This window comes from Pinus tabuliformis, chromosome 8, assembly GCF_031772625.1.
Source record: "Pinus tabuliformis cultivar Carrire ecotype Pingquan chromosome 8, CPIR1, whole genome shotgun sequence".
NCBI classification, from domain to species: Eukaryota; Viridiplantae; Streptophyta; class Pinopsida; order Pinales; family Pinaceae; genus Pinus; species Pinus tabuliformis.
The window spans coordinates 665,356,514-665,365,745 of NC_142294.1; positions in this window are offsets into that span (position 1 = coordinate 665,356,514).

Genomic DNA, 9,232 nt, shown 5'->3' on the forward strand with positions numbered 1-9,232 from the left:
ACATGCTTGTAGGATAGCTCGTGAAGTAGAATGTGCGTTAGCGGCCCAATCCAATCGCCCAAATCTCATAGCCAAGGGTCACACCACCCAGGCTCAAAGCACTACCCAAACACTCAAGGTTCAAAAAGTGTCACCAGCAGAAATGGTGGAAAGAAGAAAGCAAGGATTGTGTTACTACTGTGATGAGAAATACTCCCCTGGGCATAAATGCAAGGAGCCCAAATTCTTTCAAATTGATGCTACTGATCACAGTTCATCGGAGGAAGCCCCACCACTTGAGGAACCAGAGGAGGAAGAAGAGGACAACCAGCAGGACAATGTACCTGAAGAAGCAGTTATCTCACTGCATGCTTTAGCAGGGATTTCTTCTCCCCAAACTCTCAAAATCAGACGTTTTATTAAGCATCGCCCAGTAGTAGTCTTGATTGATAGTGGCAGTATACATAACTTTATCCATCAAAGAGTTGCAGAAGCGGTGCATTATTTTTTCCGAGCAGTTTCTAACTTCCAAGTCCAAATTGCTGATGGGGAGACAATGAAATGTGAAGACCGTTGCGAAAATGTCAAACTTCAAATGGGGGATTATCAGTGAAAGACCCACATGTTTGCCATACACATGGGACGGTGTGACATTGTCCTAGGTGCTGAATGGCTTCGCACACTTGGCCCAATCACAATGGATTTCCAAGAGTTATATATGAGCTTTAAGCAGAACAACCACACACATACCTTCCGCAGACTCCAAGCGGGAGCTCCCTCTATCATCAGCTCACATCGGATGGAAAAATTGTTTAAAAAGGGCAACCATGGAGTTATAGCCCAATTTAATGCCATCTAGGCCTTCGAACCCGATTCTCTTCATATTCATCCTGAGATGCAATAGATCTTAAACAACCATCTACTAGTCTTTGACAAGCCTCATGAGCTTCCACCCTCGAGAGGGGAACATGATCATAGCATTACTTTGGTCCCAGGGGCCCAACCTCCAAATGTGCGCCCATATAGATATCCGTTTGCCCAAAAGAATGAAATTGAAAATATCATGAAGAAACTCTTAGAAGCAGGTGTCATTCGTCCCAACATTAGTCCTTTTTCATCGCCGGTGGTCATGGTGCTCAAGAAAGATGGGGAATGGCGTATGTATCCAGACTTCAGAGCCCTCAATAAGTTGACGGTCAAAGATAAATTTCCCATCCCGGTTGTCGATGATTTGCTGGATGAACTAAATGGGGCTCAATTCTTTACTAAGCTCGACCTTTGCTCGGACTATCACCAAATTCGCATGAAAGAAGTAGATATTCCAAAGATTGCTTTCTAAAATCATGAAAGCCATTATGAGTTCCTGGTCATGCCATTTGGTCTTTGTAATGCCCCATCGACTTTTAAGAGCCTTATGAACCACCTGCTCAAACCATATCTCAGAAAATTTGTCCTTGTTTTCTTTGATGACATCCTCATCTACAGTCGCACCTGGGCCACACATCTTCAGCATGTAGATTTTCTCTTGCAACTGCTCCGCAAAGCATAAATTATTTGTCAAGATGTCCAAGTGCTCTTTTGGCATGGAAGAAGTTGAGTATTTGGGCCACATTGTGGCGCATGAAGGTGTCAAGGTGGACCCCAAAAAGATCTAGGCAATGCAGGATTGGCCTCAACCAAAGACCTTGAAGAGCTTGAGAGGATTTTTGGGTCTCACAGGCTACTATCGCAAATTTGTCCGCAATTATGGTCGCATTGCTAGGCCCCACACTCAACTCCTCAAGAAAAATTCATTCCTCTGAAATGATGAAGCACAACAGGCCTTTATAGCTCTCAAACATGCCATGTGTTCCACTCCAGTCTTAGTGCTACCCGACTTCACCAAATCTTTTGTGATTGAATGTGATGCTTCTGGTACAGGTATTGGGGCAGTCTTAATGCAGGAAGGTCGACCCTTAGCCTTCACGAGCCAACAACTAAGTGGGAAGAATCTGGGACAATCTACCTATAAGAAGGAGATGATGGCCATCTTACATGCAGTAGATACCTGGCGACCATACTTACTGGGGCGATGTTTCCAAATCTACACATACCATCAAAGCCTTAAATATTTTTTGGAGCAACGCCTATCCTCGCCACAACAAAATAAATGGCTCATTAAAATGCTGGGATATGATTATGAGATAATTTACAAGAAAGGGAGCGAAAATATTGTAGCAGATGCATTATCCCGCCAATTTGAGGAGGAAAGTACCCTACTTGCAATCTCCCTTCCCATTCCAGAATGGATTGAAGAGGCTCGCAAGGAATGGTTTTCACATCCCTGGCTCTCCCAACTCATTAGTCAATTGCATGCGGATCCAAATTCCACAGCAGGCTACTCGTGGCAGGATGAGATTCTTCGCTACAAGGACAAAGTCGTAATATCACCAACATCCACCCTCAAAAGCCACATTTTGGCGAAGTTGCACTCATCTCCCACTGCAAGACATTCAAGCTTTTAGAAGACATATGCTCGCGCTCGAAGATCATTTTTTTGGACAAGCATGAAAAAGGACATTCTTACTTTTGTAGCTGAATGTGACATCTGTCAGTGCCACAAAGGAGAAACAGTGAAATCCCCAGGCACATTATAGCCATTGCCCATCCCGACCTCAATCTAGGCGGAGGTTTCTATGGATTTCATTACGAGTCTTCCAAAGTCAGGAAACAAGTCAGTCATCATGGTGGTTGTGGACAGACTTTCTAAGTATGCTCATTTTTGCGCCCTACCCCACCCTTTTACACCGACTTTGGTCGCTCAATCTTTCATGGATCAGATCTTCAAATTGCATGGCATGCCCACTTCCATTATTTTTGATCGTGACCCAATCTTCACCAGTAACTTTTGGCAGGAACTCTTCCAACTACAAGGTACCCAACTACAACTCAGTACTTCCTATCATCCACAAACTGATGGTCAAACTGAAGCAGTCAACAAATGTTTGGAGACCTACCTTAGGTGTTTCACTTCAGAAAAGCAACATCTCTAGGTACAATGGTTACCTCTAGCTGAATGGTGGTATAACACCAACTATCATGCCACCACCAAAATGACTCCATATGAAGCAGTTTATGGTCAACTCCCTCCTTCCCCTACTTCTTATATCAAGGGATGCTCGAAGGTACAAGCAGTGGATCAACTCCTACAGAACCGCACAACCATGCTGGCCCACCTTAGAGAGAATCTTCATCAAGCCCAAAACCACATGAAGCAACACGCAGATCAACATCGCTCAAAATGCCAATTTCAAGAAGGGCATTAGGTATTTTTGAAGCTACAACCATATAAGCAAACATCACTCAAAGACAAGGGTTGTCATAAATTATCTCCAAAATTCTACGGACCGTATCAAGTACTTCAACGCATTGGAGAAGTCGCCTACAAGCTAGCTTTGCCACCCACTATAAAAATCCATCTAGTCTTCCATGTCTCATGCCTCAAGAAAGTGATTGGGAACCATTGCAGAATTCAAACCAGTCTACCTGAAGTGGATAAAGAAGGGTCAATCTAGCTCCAACCTGAACAGATTCTTGACACACGAGAATGGCACCTGTGTAGTCGCACGATCAAGGAAGTCCTCGTCAAGCGGAAAGACACCTCTCCAGAAAATGCAACCTGGGAACCAACTACTATCCTTCAGCAATTTTCGCAGCTTCAGCCTTGAGGACAAGGCTATTCTTGTGGGGGAGGGCATGTTAGGGTCCAACCCTAACCCCCTTATTTATGTAATAGGATCGAGTCATAGTTATAGTTAAGTAAAGAGTCAATAAAGCCCATATTAATAATTGTAAGTGGTTAACTTGCATTTAATGAAGGGACCACAGTTAGTTGCAAATGGGCCATGGTATTAGATAGATGGTATTAATAAGAACCATGGTATTGCCCCATGGTATTGCATGTATGAATCCTATATAAAGGATAGAGACTCCCCTCGAGGACCATCGTGTCTTATTTTGTAATTGAGTTTAGCTCTATTGAAGGTTGCCCCCTCGAAGAGGCAAGTGAACATTGCTTTCTGAATAATAAAATACATGCTATTATTTCTCATTGTTCTATGTTCTGGGTATATTTCTTCGCATATTTGGTATTCTGGTATCGTGTTACAGGTTAAGAGCATAACATTACACATTGCTCTCATACTAAGACATAAAATGAGGCTTGACCTAAATAACAATGGTCATTTTAATGCAACAAACTTGCTAGAGTTTAGAGTTTAAGGTTGCAGCTTGCTAGAGTTTAGAGTTTAAGGTTGCAGTTAAAGAAGTGTCGCAGAGCATGGCATAACACCTACCAAAGTTACAAGGTAGTGAAAAACACCGTCATCAACATTGCGTGCAATAGGCACAAATTGGCTTCAGCCTCACTGGCCACCATTTACCTTCGAAATAGACTAACAACCCACTATAGTCGTGACCAGAAACCATGACAAAGCCTTGTGGAAGCAACTCAACACGAGGGGCAACTCCACCTCAGAACTACATACGAACACGTAGAAATCAATATAGCATATGAAACATTTTGCAGTCTATCTATGGTCAATTTTCTCATAATTTTCCATTGAGATATCTGCCTTTTATTGTACGTTATGATCATTGGCTCCACCAGAGAAATATAATAGACTATTTTCGAGGACTATCTTTTAACCTTCTTTAATTGACTCGCAGGTCTTTTGGACTATGATTTTTTTAATTAATGAAAAAATCTCTTCGTTTGTGGGAAAAAAATGTACGATTATTCCCTCTTAGCGAGCTTGTCGCTTAAAAAGTGTACGATGACACTACTGTAACTCCCCTGATTTGTCGACAATGACGACATTGTTTTGATAAAAACCGTAAGGAAATCGCAATTACCGGCAGCCATAAGGAGGGTATTGTGGAATTTGTTTGGAACTTGCATTAACATTGGTGAGATAGAGCCTGGTCGGAGGCCTTTACATGCTAAAGTCTACTGACCAGACCCACAAGCGAAGGCTACACAGTACACAATAACCTACTATAAACACATCGCCTCACACAAATCAAACTACATTATATCTCTGCTTTGAGTACATTATATTTTAACTTTGAGTACATTGGATTTTTTTCAGAGCAATGGAGTTCTTATCTAATGGCGAAGGATATTCCAGCCCTAATGCTATCCCGATGAACACCAGCCCGCCTCGATATACGTCTGCTTCGATTTTTGGATTTCACTACGCGGAGAACTCTCAGTTCGCTGATGGTTTTCCGCAGCTGCAGCAGAAGAAGAAGAATCCGGCAGACAATGAACGTATAAAGCCCGAAGAGAAAGAAGGCGTTGTTAATAGGGGAGGAACCGTCAAGGTGGGCAAGAAACGATCCAGAACCTCCAGCAGAAAGCCCACGACGCTGTTGAATACCGACACTGTGAATTTCAAAGCTATGGTGCAGCGCTTCACGGGTATTCCTGAAACCCCCTTTCGATTTTCATCCATGAACCCTTCTTTCTCTGCACATGTAGGCCAGCAGGAGTTGCAACTGATTGGCAAACCCTTGCCTTATAGGGTATTACTTGACCCTAATACCAATTGTGTTTCCCACCTTAATTCTGTCCCTCGCAGTTATCATGCTCAACAATATAATAGTACTACGTCTCTTCCGTTCCAGTCTCTCCATGATTATATAAACACCAGTAGCCCCTTAAACCTCTTTCCCGCGGCTCCTCAAGGGAAATCCTCTAACACAACTCCTCTGGACGATGTGGGACTAATCGATTCGTCTATATTGTTGCCCTCGGACAGAACATCTACCTACCTCATCTAAGCTCTGCCTCCATGATCCATTTCTGTGTTTTTCACCCTTTGTTCTAAGGGCTTTTAAACAGTTGTGCTATTTGTTAATGGAATTGCATGCATATTCAATATGAGTAGATTTTCATATGTTGCTTAGTTCCGCAGATGTACTTCATTAAACAAAATCGAATTCCATTCTCCCTTGACGAGGATTTCGTTTCTATTTAATGTGACCTCCTGTGTGGAATCGTGTGTTACTGCATCTTCTATGAAGTGAATATAATTCTGAATTGTTCTTCGTTTGTCGAAACCACGTTTTGGTTCGTGGTTTATCATAACCTCACTGGCGATTATTCATACAAAGCAGGTGGTATTAATTTGTATTATTTTTTCCAGAGCGTTCCTATATGAGTTAATCACCATCCCAGGTTTTCCAATTCATCTGTCTGAATATGACCTCTTTTAGGGTTTTAGAAGATGGCATGATTGACTGTGTATGTGATATTAAAAGGAGCTTATATCAAAGTCTACAATTTTTTCTGATAAACGTTGTTGTATAGTGCCAGTGATGTGTGGACTTGGACTATGAATGGAAACATACCGTACGGAGCGTTTTTTTTTTTTTAAATGTTTTAATTACTAATTTAATGATTCAGACTCAGGTTTCTTGTCTCGGGCTGCGCCCCAGATGACAATGAATTTAAATCACAACGAAGTTTTATAAGATTCGAGAGGCCAGCATAAATGGTTGTTTATGTTATCATAAAGCTTATAGTTTTAAATAGCCGAAATATATTTTAATAATTAAAACATGGGCTTATAAGATTCGAGAGGCCAATATAAATGGTTGTTTACGTTATTACAATGATGACATTTTTAATTAGCTGAAACGTTTTTTTTTAAATCGAAAAGTTTTATTAATTCATGAAATAGTTACATTGAGAGGAGTTTATCTTCAAAATTCTACTTGCCACATTCCTATTTATGATAGAAGATCACAAACAAAAATAAAACAAAACTAGAAGATAATAGGCAGATTTCCCAAGTAAAGAAATGCACGTGAGTATCACAATATAGCTAAGTGTCATCCTCAATCCGCAATATTCCTCGTAAGCAGGTCCGCCAGACCTTTACCAAGTTGTTGATGAATTTCCTCATGGACATGGACTTCCGTGTGTGCCATCTTGCCTTCAAGGCATTCCAACCTTTACTCAATCCTCTTTTGCTCACCATAAAGGGAAACAAACGGATCCTTACTCAATCCTCTTTTGCTCACCATAAAGGGAAACCAACGGATCCAACATACGTCTTTGATTGTGCTGGAGGTCATTCATAAAAGCTAAGACTTCATTTCAATAATCATGGCGGTCATGGGTCAACTGCTCCACCAATATTATAACCTGCTTTATTTGTGCTTCTAAGGAGTCAAAAGGTGGAGGTAATACCACTGTCCCTGGCGAGAGAACATGTCACTGCTTCACGTGGTGAGTTATTCCTTGGCCACGAGGGCCATGTTCTCTCCTATCTCTTCCGCACCGGCGATGCATGGCACTGTGACCGGTCCCCTCACACTACCCACAACGCAAACCCAACCCCAAAACCCCACAATCAAAATGACAAAGCTTCGAGAAGACCCAGACTTCTTGATAGCTATCAAGACAACTTCACCAGAGGACAACCGATCTTTGAGATTACACCAGTCAAAAGGTTGGCCGCTACATGCCACTTAACTAAGCCAAGGCCCTGCCCCCTCACACCAAAGCCTAGCCACCACTCGCTATACCACAAGCATGAATGGCTATAGACCACCTCTCCTAGAAAAAGACTCCCTCGTCGAACCCTCGGAACTGACAACCGGAGCCCTCCAAACAATACTAACTCGCCACGCCTCCAGACTACCAAAAGTAAATGACTAAACAAAGCGAGGTCCCAAGACCCAATCGCAAGGGAACCAACAAGAAAATCCTCCCCTACCAACCTAAACCAAACACCATACTCTGCTACACAGACATGACCAAGAAAATGTGGAACAAGAACAGGAAAAAAGAAAGCAAGCAGTACCTAAGCCCAAGAAGAAGAAGAAGCCGTAGCACCCAACGATGAATTGGTCCTGCCCATAAGGTGTAGCCCTACTTACGTCGAGGACTATCCAACATAGACTAGGGTCCCAAGAAATAATGCCCAGTACCAATTCGATGGCCGATTTGAACCAAATGAACATTGCATTATTGTGCATCGTTTCCCTAGTGGAAAGCATGTTATGGCTGGAACAAATAGCCACCCCATGCACCAAAGAAGGAAATCACAATATGTAAATGCAATTTTTTTTTTTATTCTAAAGGAACCCAACAACTTGCCTCACACATGGCTATTAGTAAATCTCTCGGGGTCTACAGTGTGTTCTTCTCTTTGAAAACTAGGTCACAATTCTCTTTGAAAACTAGGTCACAAATAAGGGATATGAACGTTGAATCTTTTAGTTTTGATAGATTTCACATTACTTCGATCACTAATTGAATTGCCCCCTTAGGACGTAAATGAACAATTTAAACTATAAATAACTTGTAAAATTATTTCTAAAATATTAAAATAATAAAAAAATATTTGTGCATATATATATCTATATATATATATATATATATATATATATATATACACACACACACATATATATATATATATATATATTATATTAATATTGAATGTATTGTTTAATTATATTTAAAGAAAAATTATAAAACACAAAAATATAAAAATTTACTAATATACAAAATTATCATTATTTTTTTTTTTCTCTATATAATACTACCTAAGCACCCATGGGGATTTGAACCGGTGACCTATCACAAGGAGTGCCTTAACAATATACCCATTCACCATCAATCCAAAGCCCATGGGCACAAAATTATCATTATTAAAATAATGAGAAGTATTTTTGATTCATTTAATAATACTTTAGTTATTACAATAAATTTTATTTTCAAAAATATTTATAATGTTCTCTCTTGGATGGGGTGTTTGTCAAGAGTGGTGGGGTGGGGCCGGGTTGTCGTTATCCCACTAAGACATATGATTGGGGAACATGCAAACACACGCCTTATTGGATGGTTTTAGTTTGCATGTTTTGAAGAGCTTTGACACATGCCTCGTTATAGTTTTAGTAATGCTCTCCTCTCATCGATGTATCGCCTTCCACATCCCATCGTTCGATCCACCACTACACAATGTTGCCCGCCCTTTCCACTGGCCATCTCGCCCTATAACATTGATGGTGCTCCTCCACCTGGACCAATCTTTGCATTTAGTATGGGAACTAGTCTCCACGTTCTCATTTTTTCTTGACTCTGTGTAGGATTCTAGACCTCTCTCCTCCCTCATCTTGGCCATCTTGTTTTGGCTTCCTACGATCTTTGGGCTTACCATGATAGGTTGTAATGATGCAAGATCTCTTTTTTGGCTAA